This window comes from Monodon monoceros, unplaced genomic scaffold, assembly GCF_005190385.1.
Source record: "Monodon monoceros isolate NGI ecotype Baffin Bay Population unplaced genomic scaffold, NGI_Narwhal_1 Super_Scaffold_19, whole genome shotgun sequence".
In the NCBI taxonomy this organism is placed as follows: Eukaryota; Metazoa; Chordata; class Mammalia; order Artiodactyla; family Monodontidae; genus Monodon; species Monodon monoceros.
Window position 1 is genome coordinate 11,518,715 of NW_021703775.1, and position 17,219 is coordinate 11,535,933.

Genomic DNA, 17,219 nt, shown 5'->3' on the forward strand with positions numbered 1-17,219 from the left:
CCAAGCTCTGCAACAAGAGAAGCCACCACAATGAGAAGCCTGTGCACCGCAATGAAAAGTAGGCCCCACTGGCCGCAACTAGAGAAAGCCCACGTGCAGCAACGAAGACTCAATGCAGCCAAGAAGAAAAAAGAAATCACTGTTTTCTATTAGACAGTATTGGGTGCTCACGTAATCTCTGGATGTCTCATAGCTGGGAGGCTCTGCAGATGAGACCGAGCCCCAAATCATGTCCCAGCGTTGGTCCGATTAAAGTACAATGACCACCGACAACTGTGCTGGTGACTACAGCTGACAACACCACCGATGCCCACTCTGGACCCTGGTTGCAACTGCCACCCTGGAGAGTGAATGTCCTGCCATCACGGCTGCTTTATGTTCCTAATTTCTGATTCAAACACTGGGTGAGTCTGTCTGATTCGTGGAGCCATGCATGGGTCCACACCTTACCTGCAAGGTGAATTGGGAAAGTGAGCTTCTGGCGTCTTCTGCTTCCATTGTGAAGGGGATTCTGTGCCTTCTATTTTTTAAATATTTATTTATTTGGTTGTGCCGCGCATCTTGTAGGATCTTAGTTCCCCGACCAGGGATTGAACTGGTATCTTTGGCAGTGGGAGCACGGAGTCCTAACCACTGGACTGCCAGGGGTTTTCTGGGATTCTGCCTTCTAAAGAGGAGGTTTTCTTATCATAGACAGAAGTTCAGATGCTGAATGGCCCAAAGAAATGGAAATTGCCTTCTATAGTACCACCGCGCAAAACTCCTTAAAAATGTGGTACAGCATTATTGCAGGTAATCCAGACTGTCTCCTTGACTCTCCATCTCGCTCATCCCTCTTCTACTGCTTTGCGGGGCTCCCTTCTTCCTTAGGGGGTGCCGGGGAAACTCCAAATGCTTATACTTTTATAATTTTGTTCCTGCTACACACACATATGAGAGGAACAAAAGTTGTGTGCATTTTTTACAGAAAGTGGTGTCATACTCTGTACATCTGGCACCTTGCTTCTGATAGCACAGCTTGAGATCATTCCATTTCAACACAAATAGAGAACTGCTTGTTGCTTTGTGGTGGCGGAATAGTGAATGAACCATGATTAATTGCATACGTTGCCTCCTGATGGGCATTAAGTTGTCAGTCTTTCGGAATTCAAACAATGCTGTGTCCTTGTGCTTGTATGTTACTCCCCTGTGTAAGTAGGGACATTGCTTAGTCCAGCTGGGGAAGAATTTTAGCCCTTCACACCCCCGGGCTGTGAAGTTATGGTGGGCTGGGTGGGCCTCCCAGGGGCTGCTTCCAGTGAGGGCTCCATATGCCTTGTGGGTGGATGTAGAAACCTGAGTGAGGCTTGGCAAGAAATCTAGTGAGAAATGTCACAACCCAAACAGTAACTATATGCACAGTGCTTTACATTTCTTCTTCCACTGTGACCAGCTGCCATTACCCGGAGCTAAAAGACTGAGTGAAATGTCTAGAGGAAGTGGTTGGAACTTGTTGGCAATTTGGCAAAATATCATTTGAACATCTGGATAGCCATTGAGCAACTCAAATTCTTAATTTTAGGGACAGATTCAGAGGTTTGTCCTTCCACTATCGGACTGGGATGAAGATTTTTGGTTGCCTGACCTCGTGGCACTCACTCTTTATTTTGGATACAGCAGCCCCATTTCCTTCTGGGGAAATACATGTCCAAGGTCAGGTGCCTCTAGGAAAGCAGTCATCACTAGCCAAGGTGTGAGGCCATATGACTCCATCTGGGCCAACGAGACCGTCTCTCCTGGACTTTGACTCCTGCATGGGGTGACGTGAGAACCGGAGAAACGTGGCTGGTGCTGACCCATGCCAGAGACACCCTGTTCTGGCTCCCTGAGCTGGCCCCTGCGGCTGCCCTTACCCCTACCTTTCTGACTTTAGTTTCTGCTACTTCATTCTGTGAACCCTCCTTCTCATCAATGCTTTTATTTTTGCTGAGGTTGCCCTGTTGGCTCTGTTGCTAGGACAGGCAAGTCTGAACTTGACCCCTGGCTTCTGCAGGGAGGCAGCAACAGTGACCACAGGCACCCTTCCCCCAACTCCCCACAGTCTGTATCCGCCCAGCTTCTCCCACTTTGGTCCAGCCTGGTCCACACCCCACCTCTGCTGCCTGCCCCGCCCCTCCATCATACCAGCTTCTCCGTCCTCGCAGCAGGCCCTACTTTACCCGTCCCATGCCTCCCTCACTCCTGCACCCAACCTGGGGACTGTGGTCAGGGCCAGCCTTGACCTTTTTCTTGCGACCCCCTGTGCCTGCCTTTGCTCTCCCTCCAGAGCCTCAGTCTCTTGGCCCTCCCCCAGATTAGATGCTGGGACCATCTAACCCCCAGAGATCGGGCTCAGTTTCTCCCCGATGCTATGGCTTTTCCTCTGGGCACCCTGAGGCTACTGTGGTCAGGCTGCTTGGAGAGCAGAGGGCAGACCTGTGGAGAGGGAAGATGGAGGGAGAGTGAGTCATGGCGAGAGGGGTGGAGCCCCTAAGGAAGGAAATGAGTGTACACACGTTGGTAAGCACCAGGATTCTGTGATTTGAGGGTCCAGAAAGCTCTCCTTACTTAGCACTCTTTTTTTTAAACATCTTTATTGGAGTATAATTGCTTTACAATGGTGTGTTAGTTTCTGCTGTATAACAAAGTGAATCAGCTGTACATATACATACATCCCCATATCTCCTCCCTCTTGCGTCTCCCTCCCACCCTCCCTATCCCACCCCTCCAGGTGGTCACAAAGCACTGAGCTGATCTCCCTGATTTAGCACTCTTTTACTAGCCTGGATTAATACAGGATCTTCATGCAAATGAAAATAGTGAAATGGTGAAGCCATTAAACTCCAGACACTGTCATTTGCATTTGTTTATCATTAAGACCTAGCAAAGAGCCAGCTCGAAGAGGGTGAGACACAGGTGTTTTGAAAAAAAAAAAAAGAAAAATCAGAAAATCTGGATTTGAGTCCCAGCTCCCCACTTACTACTGAGCCCCCTCAACAAGGTATTTAAACCTTCTGGGTACCACTCGTCCCTGCCGTACCGGGGCTATGATAATTATGTGTGCTCTTTACCTTACCGGATACTTGGGGAGGAGGTGGAGGGGATCAAGGCACAGGAGCTTTTAGCAGCTTAAAGCCGCACAGCGAGGTTAGTCATCGCTGCTATTTTTCTCCTGGGAAGAGACACAAACTCTCTGTCATCCCCGCAGGAGTGGGTGCGTGTCAGCCCTTACTGCCGGCCCTGGTCCTTGGGCTTGTGGCTGGGGGTAGGGGGACAGAAGGGTGGAGGAGGGAGTTTTCTGGGCAGGATTTTCTGACGGGTTGAGGAAGAAGAACTGGGGTGGGTATTCAGACTGGAAGCCTGTGAGGAGGCTCGGGGCTCACAGAAACCAGTGCTTTGTGTGGGTCGGAGGCTCTCCAGACTGTCCCTGGTTGTTCTGTTTCCAAGCGTAAGTCCATTCTGAGGCCGAAGAGTTGTGAACGGGCTCTCAGGTCCAAAAGGGGAGCGCCCACAGTGTTGAGATTGGAAGGGCCTGGAAGGGCCTGGAAGGGCCCCCTCTGCTCTGAATTTGGTCTGGACCGCAGAGCAACCCTGCCTGTCCCAAGGCAGAGCGCGGGCGAAGATCTGGGAGGGCTGGCGAGATCCCTGCCTGGAGCAGGAGGGAGTAGGTGGTTTTAATGAGCAGGTGGCCTGAGTGGCTGGAGCAACGTGAGCAAGTGGAGATGATGGGGTGATGAGAGGGGAGATGGGGTGATGAGAGGGGAGATGGGGTGATGAGAGGGGGCAGGGGCCCGGCTGGAAAGGGATGAAGCCGGCTACGGAGGTGAGGCTCTAACAAGTTCTTCACTGGGCTTTGACAGCCTCTGCGGCTCCATCTGCAAAATGGGTCGAGGCAGGTGAAGGGAGCAATGGCTGTGCGGGGTGACTTGGAAGTGAAGCCGGGAGGAAAGGCGGGAGAGGCAGCCCCTCATCCGCAGCCCATCCCTGAAGGGCCCAGCCTCCAAGCCCCAGCTGGGTCTCCAGGGAAATGAGGCAGCGAACCCTGCGCAGGCACTCTGGTTTTGCTTCCTCTGCATCTGTCATCGTTGATGAAATGGAGAGTAAAGACCCAGCAAACTCGCAAAGCATCTCCTGAAGTTCAGCCTGGCGGTGAAGTAGGGAGTAGGTAAGTAGGTAAAATGCGGTAGCCTCAGGAGAGAGCTGCTTACCCTCATATGACCCAAAAGAGCCAAAAAGATGCCCCACTTAATAAGAAATCCGGCCTCTGGCTTGGGAAATCCACTCGGCTCTTGGTGCCCCAAGGGGAGTCCCTTTTTGAACCTATCGGACCCCAGGCTGCTCAGGCAGATCCCAGCGGGGCCCCGGCAGCCGGATGGGTTTTGTGCGCCCTGAGTTTCCAAATCAGAGAGTGTCCTGGGTTCTGGAGCACCCGCCGGGCCCCCGTGAGACCCGGATGCTCAGGATCGCTGGGGGTGTTGGCTCCGGGGTTGGGGGGGTCGCCGTCCCGACGTGCCCATGCTTTGCAGGTTTACTGCGGCTTTCTTTGCTTCTGCCTCCACTGACTGCAGTTTTTTTAAACAAATGGTTAATGCATTATAAAAAAACGTTGATTCCTGATCTCCAGGAATGTGTAATCTAACAATATTTTTCGTGAGAGGAAAAAAATTAGAGACTTTCTTATTGAAGTAAAACGGTGGGATTCTAAAAATTCAATACATTTTTAGTTATAAAAGTAATACATGCAATGTGAAGAAGTTGGAATCCTTGTGTGTTGCTGGTGGGAATGTATCAATAAAATGGTGTAGCCACTTTGGGACTCAGTATGGAGGTTTCTCAAAAATTAAACATAGAATTACCATACGATCCAGAAATTTCGCTTCTAGGTAGATAGCCAAGAGATTTGAAAGCAGGGACTCAAATAGACGGGTATATACCCATGTTCATAGCAGTATCATTCATTATAGCCAAAAGGTGGGAACATCCAATTATCCATCCACAGATGAATCGATAAATAAAATGTGGCATATCCCTGTAATGGAATACTATTCATTCATAAAAAGGGGTGAAATTCTAGAATCTAAAAAATAAAAATGAATTAATATAACAAAACAGAAACCGATTCACAGATAGAGAGAACAAACTAGCGGATACCAGTGGGTAGAAGGCTGGAGTAGGGGCAAAATAAGGGTAGGGAATTAAGAGGTACAAGCTATTATGTATAACATAAATAAGGCACAAGGTAGTAATGTATAGCACAAGGAATATAGCCAATGTTTTATAATAACTTTAAATGGAGTATAATCTATAAAAATATTGACTCACTATACTGTACACCTGAAACTAATATAATATTATAGATCTACTATACTTTAGTAAAAAAAGTGTTATAACAATATCCTCAGGCATAGTCATATGAATAAAGCTTTACAGTATAAAAAAAAGGGATAGGGAATTCCCTGGCGGTCCACTGGTTAGGGCTTCGCGCTTCCACTGCAGGGGGCACAGGTTTGATCCCTGGTCCGGGAAACAAGATCCTGCATTCCACACAGTGTGGCCAAAAAAAAAAAAAAAAAAAAAAAAAAAAGAGGTAAAATTCTGACACGCTACAACATGGATGAACCTTGAAAAAGTTTTGAATGAAACAAGCCAGACACAAAAGGACAAATATTGTATGCTTCCGTTTTCATGTGGTACCTAGAATAGGCACATTTATAAAGACAGAAAATTGAATAGTGGTTGCCAGGGTCTGGGGGACAGAGGAGTTATTGTTACAGAGTTTCATTTTGGGAAGATGAAACGTTCTGGAGATGGATGGTCATGATAATTGCACAGCACTGTGAATGTACTTTATGCCATTGAACTGTACACTTAAAAATGGTTAAAGTGGAAATTTTATATTATGTATATTTTACCATAATGAAAACAAAGTAATACATGCACATGGTAAACATAATCTGTTCAAAAGACTAATTTTTGAACAGTGAGACTATTTCTCGGTCTCACTCCTCTGAGTGACCCATTATTGGCAGATGTCAGTGGATCCTTCCAGACAATTGTTATAGACATGCTTGTCCTTAATCATATTTTATCTTTACGCAATAGGATTATGCTGCAACTTGTTTTTTCACTTGCTAATATCGCAGCCGTCTTTTTGTTTTGGTATAGACACACCTACCTCATTCTGTAGAGGGTTGCATTTTAGGGCACCTCATAATTTAACCAGTTTTCTATTGGTGAATATTTTTTTTTGCTCTATAAACTATGCTGCATTAAAAATCTTTATATGCCACATTATCTTTTACATAGCTGTGGGGGTATATCTGTTGCGTAAATTCCCAGAAAAGGGAACTCTGGGTGAAAGGGCATGTGTGTTAAAAGTGTTTATAGGTATTGCAAAATTGCCCTGCAAAAAGGGCGCACCAATTTACATTCCTATCCGTAGACTCATTGGTCCTGCATTTGCCCTTCCTCATTTCCTTCCCTTCCCTTTCTCCCTCTCCGCCCCCCTTCCTTCCACTTAACAAACAGACAAGCAAACACTTTACTTTTTCCATAGTAACATGACAGGAATGAAAATAAAACGTATATTACAGTTTCTCATAGTTTGTTGGTCCATCTGGTTCTCTGGCATCCAACTATTGACTATATTCATCCTTTTGCTTTAATTCACATCATGTTATTACTCTAGGAATAAGTTATCTTGAAATGTTTGGGTCTTATGTATGCTTTTTGTCTTGTCAACATAAAGTTAAAAATATGTCTTTCATTCTAAAGAATGACTGCTGGGTTCAGGGTACGATTTTGTTTTTTGGTTATAATTACACTTTCTTTATATGAAAATTGCCCTGTAGTTTTTAATTTAATTTTATGGCTCACGATCCAAAAATATGAGCTGGTGTCCTGTGAAAAGTCTGTCTCTTTTCCTTATTCTCCATCTCTGGTTCCTACCGCCTTCCCTGGCCTCTGAAACCTTGTTTTTAGTTTCTTATATATTCTTCCAGTGTTTCTTTATGAAAATACAAGCAAACAAATATGGATTCTTTTCCCTCTCTTTTTACATGAATGTAGTGCATTATTTGTTCTGCAACCTTTCTTCCTTCCTAGTTATTGGCATACATTGGAGATCTTTCCTTATTAGTAGATGGAGAGCTTCCTCATTCTTTTTCATGGTTGTATATATATATATATATATATATATGAATGATATTCCATTGTGGAGGGACCTTATTTACGTAACCAGCCCTCTGTTGATGCGTATATCCTATTTGTTTTTACTATTATAAACAGTGTTGCAGTGTGGTCCATGTTCTTGTCCACGTGGTCATTTTGGATGTGTACAAGTCATTCTGAAGTGTCACGAGGAACTGATGGGTCAAAGGATTTCTCTTAATTTTGTAGATGCTGCCAAATTGCCTTCCTGAAGGGGCTGTACCAACCTGCACTATCACGAAGAATGTGTGAAAGTTCCTCTTTCTCCACAGCCTCACTGCATGTATTATCTTGTTGGAGTTTTGCCAATCTGATACGTGAAAATTGGTATCTGTAGGTTGTTTTTTTTTTTGCGGTACACGGGCCTCTCACTGTTGTCGCCTCTCCCGTTGCGGAGCACAGGCTCCGGACGCACAGGCTCAGCGGCCATGGCTCACGGGCCCAGCCGCTCCGCAGCACGTGGGATCTTCCTGGACCGGGGTGCGAACCCGTGTCCCCTGCATCAGCAGGTGGACTCTCAACCACTGCGCCACCAGGGAAGCCCTCATTGTAGTTTTGATTTCCACTTCTCTAGTAATTAGTGATGCTGAGCATCTTTTCATGTGCCTCTTGGCCATCTATATGTCTTCCTTGGTGAAATGTCTATTTAGGTCTTCTGCCCATTTTTTAACTGGATTGTTTGTTTTTTTGATATTGAGCTCCATGAGTTGTTTGGATATTTTGGAGATTAATCCTTTGTCTACTGTTTCATTTGCAAATATTTTCTCCCACGCTGAGGGTTGCCTTTGTCTTGTTTATTGTTTCCTTTGCTGTGCAAAAGCTTTTAAGTTTAATTAAGTCCCATTTGTTTATTTTTCTTTTTATTTCTGTTACTCTAGGAGGTGGGTCAAAAAAGATCTTGCTGTGGTTTATGTCAAACAGTGTTTTTCCTATGTTTTCCTCTAAAATAGTGTCTGGTCTTACATTTAAGTCTTTAATCCACTTGGAGTTTATTTTTGTGTATGGTGTTAGGGAGTGTTCTAATTTCATTCTTTTACATGTAGCTGTCCAGTTTTCCCAGCACCACTTATTGAAGAGGCTGTCTTTTCTCCATTGTGTGTTCTTGCCTCCTTTGTTGTGAATTAGGTGCCCATATGTGTGTGGGTTTATCTCTGGGCATTCTATCCTGTACCATTGATCTATATTTCTGTTTATGTGCCAGCACCATGCTGTCTTGATTACTGTAGCTTTTTTTTTTTTAAAGAAGATGTTGGGGGTAGGAGTTTATTAATTAATTAATTAATTTTTGCTGTGTTGGGTCTTAATTTCTGTGCGAGGGCTTTCTCTAGTTGTGGCAAGCGGGGGCCACTCGTCATCGCTGTGCGCGGGCCTCTCACTATTGCGGCCTCTCTTGTTGCGGAACACAGGCTCCAGACGCGCAGGCTCAGTAGTTGTGGCTCACGGGCCTAGTAGCTCCGCGGCATGTGGAATCCTCCCAGACCAGGGCTCGAACCCGTGTCCCCTGCATTAGCAGGTGGATTCTTAACCACTGCGCCACCAGAGAAGCCCTAGGAGGCTTCTCTGAAGATTTGGAGCAGACATGGGGATGTAAGGAGGATGGAGCTGGGGTCTGGGCAGCCGGTGGTACAGCAGGCAGCCCTGTCTTTAGAGTGTCCTGTCTCGGGGGCACCACTAGCTTCCTTTGCACACGTTACTGCTTTCCTTTTGTCTCCTTTTCTCCCCATCTCTCCACCTTCCTCACGGGGGCAAGACTCCTGACTCCTGCAAGAGAATTATCTCTGTCCTTCGGTCTCACCTTACTCTGAGGGGCTTACCTGCCGGCCATAACAGAGCATGGCCTGCACAACCATATGGGGGTGTGGTGTCTGCTATTTGCTCTTCCTGGGTTTTCCAGTGCTTTCTGGAAACTCTGCTTTCTAAGGCGTGAGGCATGGGAATCAGGGCATATCCCAGTGTGACAGCAATGAAGGAAGAACAGACAGAGAGACTGTGTAACATGAGTAAGAGCAGATTGAAAAAGGACAATTAAAAAAATTTTTAGTTAAAAAAATTTGGAGGCGGGGAAGCAATATAAACACAAGGAAAAAAATTCAAACTGTAAAAACATGTACGGTGAAAAACCTCCCCCCTCTGCCCTCAGTCCTTTAGTTCACTTTCCTGAAATAACCACTGTTACCAGCTTCTTATTGATTTTTGGCATATATATTGTTTTATGCATATATAAGCATAAGTTATATGTATTATGTGTAAGTATTCTCCCCCTTTTAACAAGAAATAGTAGCCTGTTATACATAAGGCTTTTCTTTTAACTTTTGAAAATATAACAATATATCTTTATTATTTTAAATGGAGCTACTTATAAATATATGTACATAAATACACACACACAAACACATATATATCAATATTTTCTTGTATTTGCACAAAAGGCAAACCTAGGTGGCCTCCTTCATCTGTCAGCGGGGAAGCCTTCTGGGGCACGGGAGTTTCCATTATGAAAGGGATTCTTGTTGCCAAACATTCCTGATGTCACGTTCAGTCCCAGGATGTGATAACAAACACTGAGATCTGTTTCTGAGGGCTCAGAGCTGTGGTCGGTGGTATTCTTGTTCCCAGTTATTTTCTGTCCACTCTGTAGAGGGTTCTGCACAGCCGGGTGTGACCAGTGGTGCCTCCCCGTGGGAGGAATGTACTTCTTCCCCTCACTGGCACTGGACTGGCCACGTCACCTCCCTGGGCCAACGGAAGTGAGTGGGAGTGATGCCTGCCACGTCGACATCAAAGCCTTAAAAGCCAGGGTGGGCTTCTGCTCTGTCTCTTTGTCCTTGGCCATGAGAATGGAGACAGGGCTTGTTCCTTCAGCCTGGGTCCCAGAACAAGAAGGCATTTGGAGTAAAGCCACAGCTGATCCACATCTTATGAGTAATGTGGGTGAGAGAGAAAGCTTCCTCGTTGAAGGGTTGTTTGTTACAGCAGCCTCGCCTGGTGAAAGCTGACTCAGACCGGGGCTGTGCTTTGTTACAAAGTCCAGGTGGCTCTGAGGAACTGGTATCTGCTAAGACTGCCTCTGGGTTGGATCTGGATCTACCAACAGTAGGTAAAGGAGTTCTGGTTGTTATTACAGGAATTAAGATATGCCATGGGCACTATGATATCTCATACTTTGCTCATAGCAGTGCCAATCACTTCCAATGTTCAGAAAGCCGTTTGGTCATGTATAATAAGAGCCCTAAATAATTTTTACTTCTGGAAATCTAGCCCAGGAAAAAAAGTCAGAGCTATACAGGGAGGTCCATTGTAAAGTTATTTAAAAAATTGGAAACAATGTAAATGCCCCATCACTATGGGGGGGTGTATATGTTATCCTATATGATGGACACTGTGCAGTCATTAAAAATCAAGTAGCTGAATATTTAATGAGGCGGAGGAGATGTTTGTGTTTTTAATACTGAGTGAAAGAAACAGGACACAGAACTACATCCTTATGACAACCCTAACAAATTTGGGATCACACTGCTTATAAGTTTGTATCTGTTTTCACTTACGTTATGTGAATAAACATTTCCCCGAAGGCCAAACGTGCAAATATGTACCAAAAAAAGACCATGAGGAAATAAGCAAAAACAGTGGTTATCTCTGGGTAGCATTTTCTTGTCTGGACTTTCTGTATTTTCCAAACGTGCTATGATGAATATGTGCTCCTTAATAATCAGAAGTAAGTAACTGCTGTTTAAAAATAATTATTCCGGTTACTTCTAGAGCTGTGCCTTTGCGCTGTGGCTGCCCAGGGGCCTTAATTGGGGCTCCTTGTCTAAGAATAAGCCTGTGTGTTTAATTAGGTCACTCTCCTGCCGACCTAGAATCTTTGCACAGGGCTTAGCTTGTGCTGCCCCGAACCCCTGGGACGCACCCTGTCTGAGCTGGGAGCCTCACAGGGAGGCGCCGGACTGCTGCCTGCCTTTAGCTCAGTCTGAATTTGAGAAATGTATGAACTGTCACCCTGATGCCTCTCTCCCTTAAAAATTAATTGAGACCTAGCAGTTTTATTGAAGAGAAAAGGAAGACTTGTGAAGCAAGCATTCTACCCGTTTTGGGTTGGCTGTAATCTTGGTGAGGGCAGCTGCTGTGCCCGGCAGCCATCGTTCACTGTCCCCTGTGGCCCTCCAGGTCTGTCCCGTGTCCCATACATGGAGGCCCTGGAGAGGCTGGTGAGCGGATGGGGGATATCTCATGTGTGAGAGCCAGAAGTCTCCTAGGGAAGAGCTCAATCCAAAGGAAAAGGAGACCAGTATGACCAGGATGACCCTAACCAGGGCCTCAAGTGTCAGTGGGCCAGCCAGGGCCACTCCATTCCTGTGGTGTCACTAAGCCTTTTTCCAGGTTTGGCCCTTGTAAGTGTGTGCGGTGTGTAGGCAGGTGGGTGTCCACAGTGTTGCCCAGCAGATGCTACAGTGGATTTGGGGACCAGGCCTGGGGACAGACAGGGAAAGGGCAGCTGGGACCGGCAGCCTCATTGGAATAGGGCCTGCGAATAAACTAGCACAGCACCATCCACTTTCCAAAATAGTTTTTCTTAACTGTTTCACAGTCATTCACAACTGAATGACTTTCCTGTCCATGGGGCACGGGTTCCCTCCCCTCCCAGACTCCATCAACCTCCCTGGGATCTGCTTCTACCCTGCACCACAAGGCCTCGTCCTCTCCCAGAATGCTCCCCATCTGAAATCTTCAAATCCATCACCCTTAATTTTTTTCCTTGAGGTCTAATGTACATATAATAAAGTACATGAGTTTTAAAAAAAATATTTATTTATTTATTTTTTGCGGTACGTGGGCCTCTCACTGTCGTGGCCTCTCCCGTTGCGGAGCACAGGCTCCGGACGCGCAGGCTCAGCGGCCATGGCTCATGGGCCCAGCCGCTCCGCGGCATGTGGGATCTTCCCGGACCGGGGCACGAACCAGCGTCCCCTGCATCGGCAGGCGGACTCTCAACCACTGCGCCACCAGGGAAGCCCTGACCTGGTTTATTTCCTAGTGTTTCCCCCACCTCCTCTTCGCCAGCATCACTCCCGTGGAGGGCGGGTTCAGGCGCTTAGCATCTCTTGCCCCATCACTGCACCAGGCGCCGGACTGGATTCTGCCGCCCGGCCGAGCCCTCTCACGTGGTCCTCCTCCACCCTGAGCCACGGAGATCCACCCCTGGGCACACGGGACCGGGTCACTCTTCTCTTACATTCCTTCACTCTCATCACCTCCAAGAGAAAGTCTCCGCCTGTCAGTGTGGCCTGGAAGGCCGGCCACAGTGCACCCCAGCTGACACCCCAACTCCCCACCGCAACCAAGCATGTCTGTGACTCCCACAGGCTCACCAGGCTGCCGCTCAGCACCGTTGGGGGCAGCCCTTGCATGGCTGATTCCTCCTCCAGGAAGCCTTCCCTGACCTCCCCGGGTTCTAAGGGCACAGCTTTCTCATTTCACTGTTTCCCACTAATGCATGTTGTCTGTCTCCTTTCTTGGACTGTCAGCTACTTAAGGGCAGGTAACACTTCCTCATAGTTTTAAACCCAGCTTCTAGCATAAGCTTGGCATGAAGCGCATACCTAAGGAACGCGTGGTGTCTGACTAGATCGATTTATGTGCAGGAAAGTACTGCACATAATACTGAAATATGCCCCATCCTGACTCCCGCGCAGCTTCCCTTTGCCCCGGGACCCTCTGCTGTGGCCTGTGCTCATCCTGCCTAGCCCCCCTCCGGGTTCTCCAGGTCGCAGCAAGGGCAGGTGTGGGTCTCTGTCGGGGGCGGGGGGAGGGACCTGTCCCTGGCAGTGGCTCTTAAGGCCTCATGGGGACCTTGGGACTCCTTATTTAAAAAGATATTTTTTAAATTTGGAAATAATTCCAAGTTTATGAAAAGTTGTAAACATAAGACATAGTTCAAAGGACATCTTTATACCTTTTGCCAAGACTTACCGATTGTTAACATTTTACTCCATTTGCTTTATCATTTGTCTCCCCAAGCATGTACACACACACACACACACACACACACACACACACACACACACACACGGATGTCTGTATATGCATAATTTTTTCCCTGAACCATTTGAAGGTAAGTTACCCTTTTACCCTAAATACTTCAGTATTTTCCGAGAATAGAGACTTTTCTTACGGTACCAACTTCACAGACTGACACTGAGCTAGTAATTTTAGCAGTTGTTGATTGTCTAGTCTTATTTGTTGACCTAATGAGGTCCTTGGGTTAAATCCTCTTCCCTGATTCAATATCTGAGAGCAGATACCACATTCAGTTGTCTCTTTAGCCTCCTCCATTAATCTGGAACATTCCCTTGGCCTTTCTTTGTCTTTCATGCTGTTGAAAAGTCCAGGAGTTTTGTGAGGGCTCCTGGGCAGAGGCGGTTTCACCCAGGGGTCGACAGCACAGATGTTGGCGCCTGGGCTCTGGGCTCAAGTCCGCTGTGCCATCTTGCTTTGTAATGGTGGGCGAGATGCTTAGGACTTTGGTGCCTCAGTTTTGCCATCTGTAAATTCAGAGTAATGGAAGGCCTACCCCGTAGGGTTGTTAACGAGGTCTGGCACACAGTCAAAGCAATGCAAGGATTCACTTGTTGTTACTGTAACAAATCTCCTCTTCTGGAAGGGGCTCTGAAATGTACCAAGTCCCACAAGGGTGCCAGTGGCACAGGGGACAGGCCAAGAGGGCCCTGTGACAGCCTGTGGTCCTCCCCAGCTGGACCTGCAGTCAGCTAAGGGGCACTGGGGTCTGGACAGGTGGCCACATCCTGGAATGGCACTACAGACTGGCCAGCTGAAGATCCACTGGGGATGTGGCCACCTTAGCACACAGCAGTGTGGGGATGTGCTGGTTCCCCAGCTGTGCCAGTGCAAGTCACATGAGGCCCCACCAAGAAGTGATGGGCAACTACCAGCTCCCAGCTCCCAGCATGGCTGAGTATAAACCCCACGCTGTTCAGTCAAGCCCAGGAGAGGGCTGGGAGTGTACCTGGAGAGGTGGCCTGAGAAACCACTGATGTGACAGAGTGTATGTGAATGTCACTGGGTGACTTTCTTATCCTCAGGTGGAAGGGAATCTTGGGATAGACCCCCAAGTTCAGCTATGGGAAAAGCAGGATACATTTTTGCACACTCACCATGTTAACACCCAGTGGGAGGGCTGAGGAAATTTCTGGTGACTTCCCACAACCGGGTATTCCTTCTTCTGTTTCTGACCCAGAGAGGAACTATGCACTTTTAAAAAGGTCTCCCTGAGATGAGCAGAGAGCACAGAATGGGTGAAAGGGACTTGGGAAATCCTACTGATTTCTGAAGCTTGATTCTCCTCTGATACCCTTAATAAAGGCTACCATATATAGTCCATAGGTCTGTCCATCCAACTGTCCTTCCATCCATCCATCCATCCATCTATCCACGAATCCATCCATCCATCCACCGATCCATCCATCCAACTATCCATCCAATGAGGTAATGTACCTCCTGCAGCCTCCATACTCTTGCCTCACCATCCTAACAGTTGCTCATCTGGAATTACCAAGGAAGGAACTATTTCACTGAAATACATTTTTCTCCCCCAGATAATTTTTATCCCTTCAAAAGTGCCTAACTTCATTAAGTTTGGCCATTTTGTAGAGAAAATTTTCAAAAATGTATCATAAACTGGCCTTCCTTTTTAAAAGAGGACATGCCACATCCTATAAGTCTTTCTGGATGATCAGGTCAAAACTCTGAATGGAAGTCGTTGTGCTTTGTTGCAAAACCAGCAATTGTGGGCCCTTAGGGACTATTTCCAGCTCTACACTAAATGGTCCCAATTGCTCTGCTTTTTGATACTCACTTTTGTACTTTTTTTTTTTCTGATTCTGAGATTCTAGCCATCTGCCACTTCTTATAGCTCCTGGTATGCTTCTAGCAATTACTTCTTTAAATGGCCTTGGGCTGGGAAGATTGATAACCAAGTGTGTTAGAATTGTGTGTAAAGCAAGAATCTTAAGTTCTTTCTTTCTTTATTAGGCAGTTTTATTATTTTTATTTTAAAAATTAATTAATTTTATTTATTTTTTGGCCGCGTTGGGTCTTTGTTGCTGTGCATGGGCTTTCTCTCGTGGCGAGCGGGGGCTACTCTTCGTTGCGGTGCGCGGGCTTCGCGGTGCGCGGGCTTCTCATTGTGGTCGCTTCTCTTGTTGTGGAGCATGGGCTCTAGGCGCACGGGCTTCAGTAGTTGTGGCACGCGGCCTCGGTAGTTGCGGCGTGCGGGCTCTAGGGCGTGGGGGCTTCAGTAGTTGTGGCGCTTAGGCTTAGTTGCTCCATGGCATGTGGGATCTTTCCGGACCAGGGCTTGAACACGTGTCCTCTGCCTTGGCAGGCAGATTCTTAACCACTGTGCCACCAGGGAAGTCCCTAGACACCCTTATTTTATTTTTTTAAACATTCAAGTACAGGTTTTTGAGGGGACATATTTTTTTTTATGGGTTTTTAAAATTGTTTTATTTGGGAAAAGTGCGTCTTACAAAAGGGCAGCTGCAAAATACAGAGACCTCTGCAACAATTACTTGTTTTTGCTTAACGTGAAAGAATGAGTGGTATCCAAGGAATCAAAGCAGTAGATGGACAAATCAAGGGCATCTCCAAGTTATTTTCAGGAAATAGAGCAACAAAACGCAAAGCTATAATTTCCTATCAAGGAATTTTTCTAACAATTTAACTTTAGCTTATCTCGTGGCTTACCACCCCTCCGTCCCCTTTTAGTGGAAAAGCATGACTGACTATTGCAAACCAATTACTCCACTACAGGAAACACCTTAGAACATAGTTTTGAATCACATCTGTCTAGCTGCAAAGCTCAGGGATGGAATGAGGCAAATACCCACAAAAACAAACATAAAAACCCGACAACAAAAACCCCTCAAATGAGGACAAAGTTTTGTCAAAAAGTGCCTGGACTGGAAAGTCTAGGAGATCATAAAACATTAAATACAACTGGAACTGAGACCCAGTTTGTGTTAATACATGAGATAACCAGATAGTTTGAACTTCTGTGACTAGGCCCATTTGTCTACTTATATAGACAGAGCTAGCCCTGCTCTATTAACAGCTACCAATGTACTGCTGTGTCCTTTGAGATCTATTTTGAGTGGACATGTGTTTTTTTTCTTTCTTAAGTATTTATTTATTTATTTGGCCGTGCCGGTCTTAGTTGCGGCACGCAGGATCCTCGTTGCCGCGTGTGGGATCTTCAACTGCGACATGCAGGATCTTTAGATGCAGCATGTGGGATCTAGTTCCCCGGAGGGATTGAACCCAGGCCCGCTGCATTGGAAGCACGGAGTGCTAGCCACTGGACCACGAGGGAAGTCCCGACACTCTTATTTTTAAAGCACACGAGTCTTCTGCTTTTGTAAACGCCATGTTTGCTTCACTCTGTATTCTCGGCTACATTCTAGGTGGTTGAGGTCTTTGGGTGCCCAAGCCCTGGAAGTGGAGGTGGCATAATATAGATGAATTCTTCTTCCTTGATCATTACTATTTTCTCTCTTAGAGAAGAGAGGGGATGCCAGAGACTGTCCTGGCTTTCTTCTCCCTCAAAGGAGGAGATGGGGGCCCAGGGTGGCGGCAGCGGTGTCTGAAGTGTTTGAGGGAGACGGGAGCTGCTGGGCCTCACTGCTAGCGGGCAGGTAGCTGGGGAGGGGGCCACTGTCTCCTCACTCCTGGCAGCGATGGCCTGTGTGGACGGGGGAGAGCCTGGGGGGCCCAGAGGGGAGACACAGGCCCTGGGGTAGGATTGGCACCAGCGGTGAGATGGGCATTTGGGATGGAGGTCGGGGGGATCTTACAAACACCCCATTTCCTGACATATCCCACACAACACAGCAGCCCATACACAGGGATGGTGACACTCAGAACACAGACAAGCCCCTGCACTCACAAGGGGACATCTTTCTGTAGGTGGGCAGTGA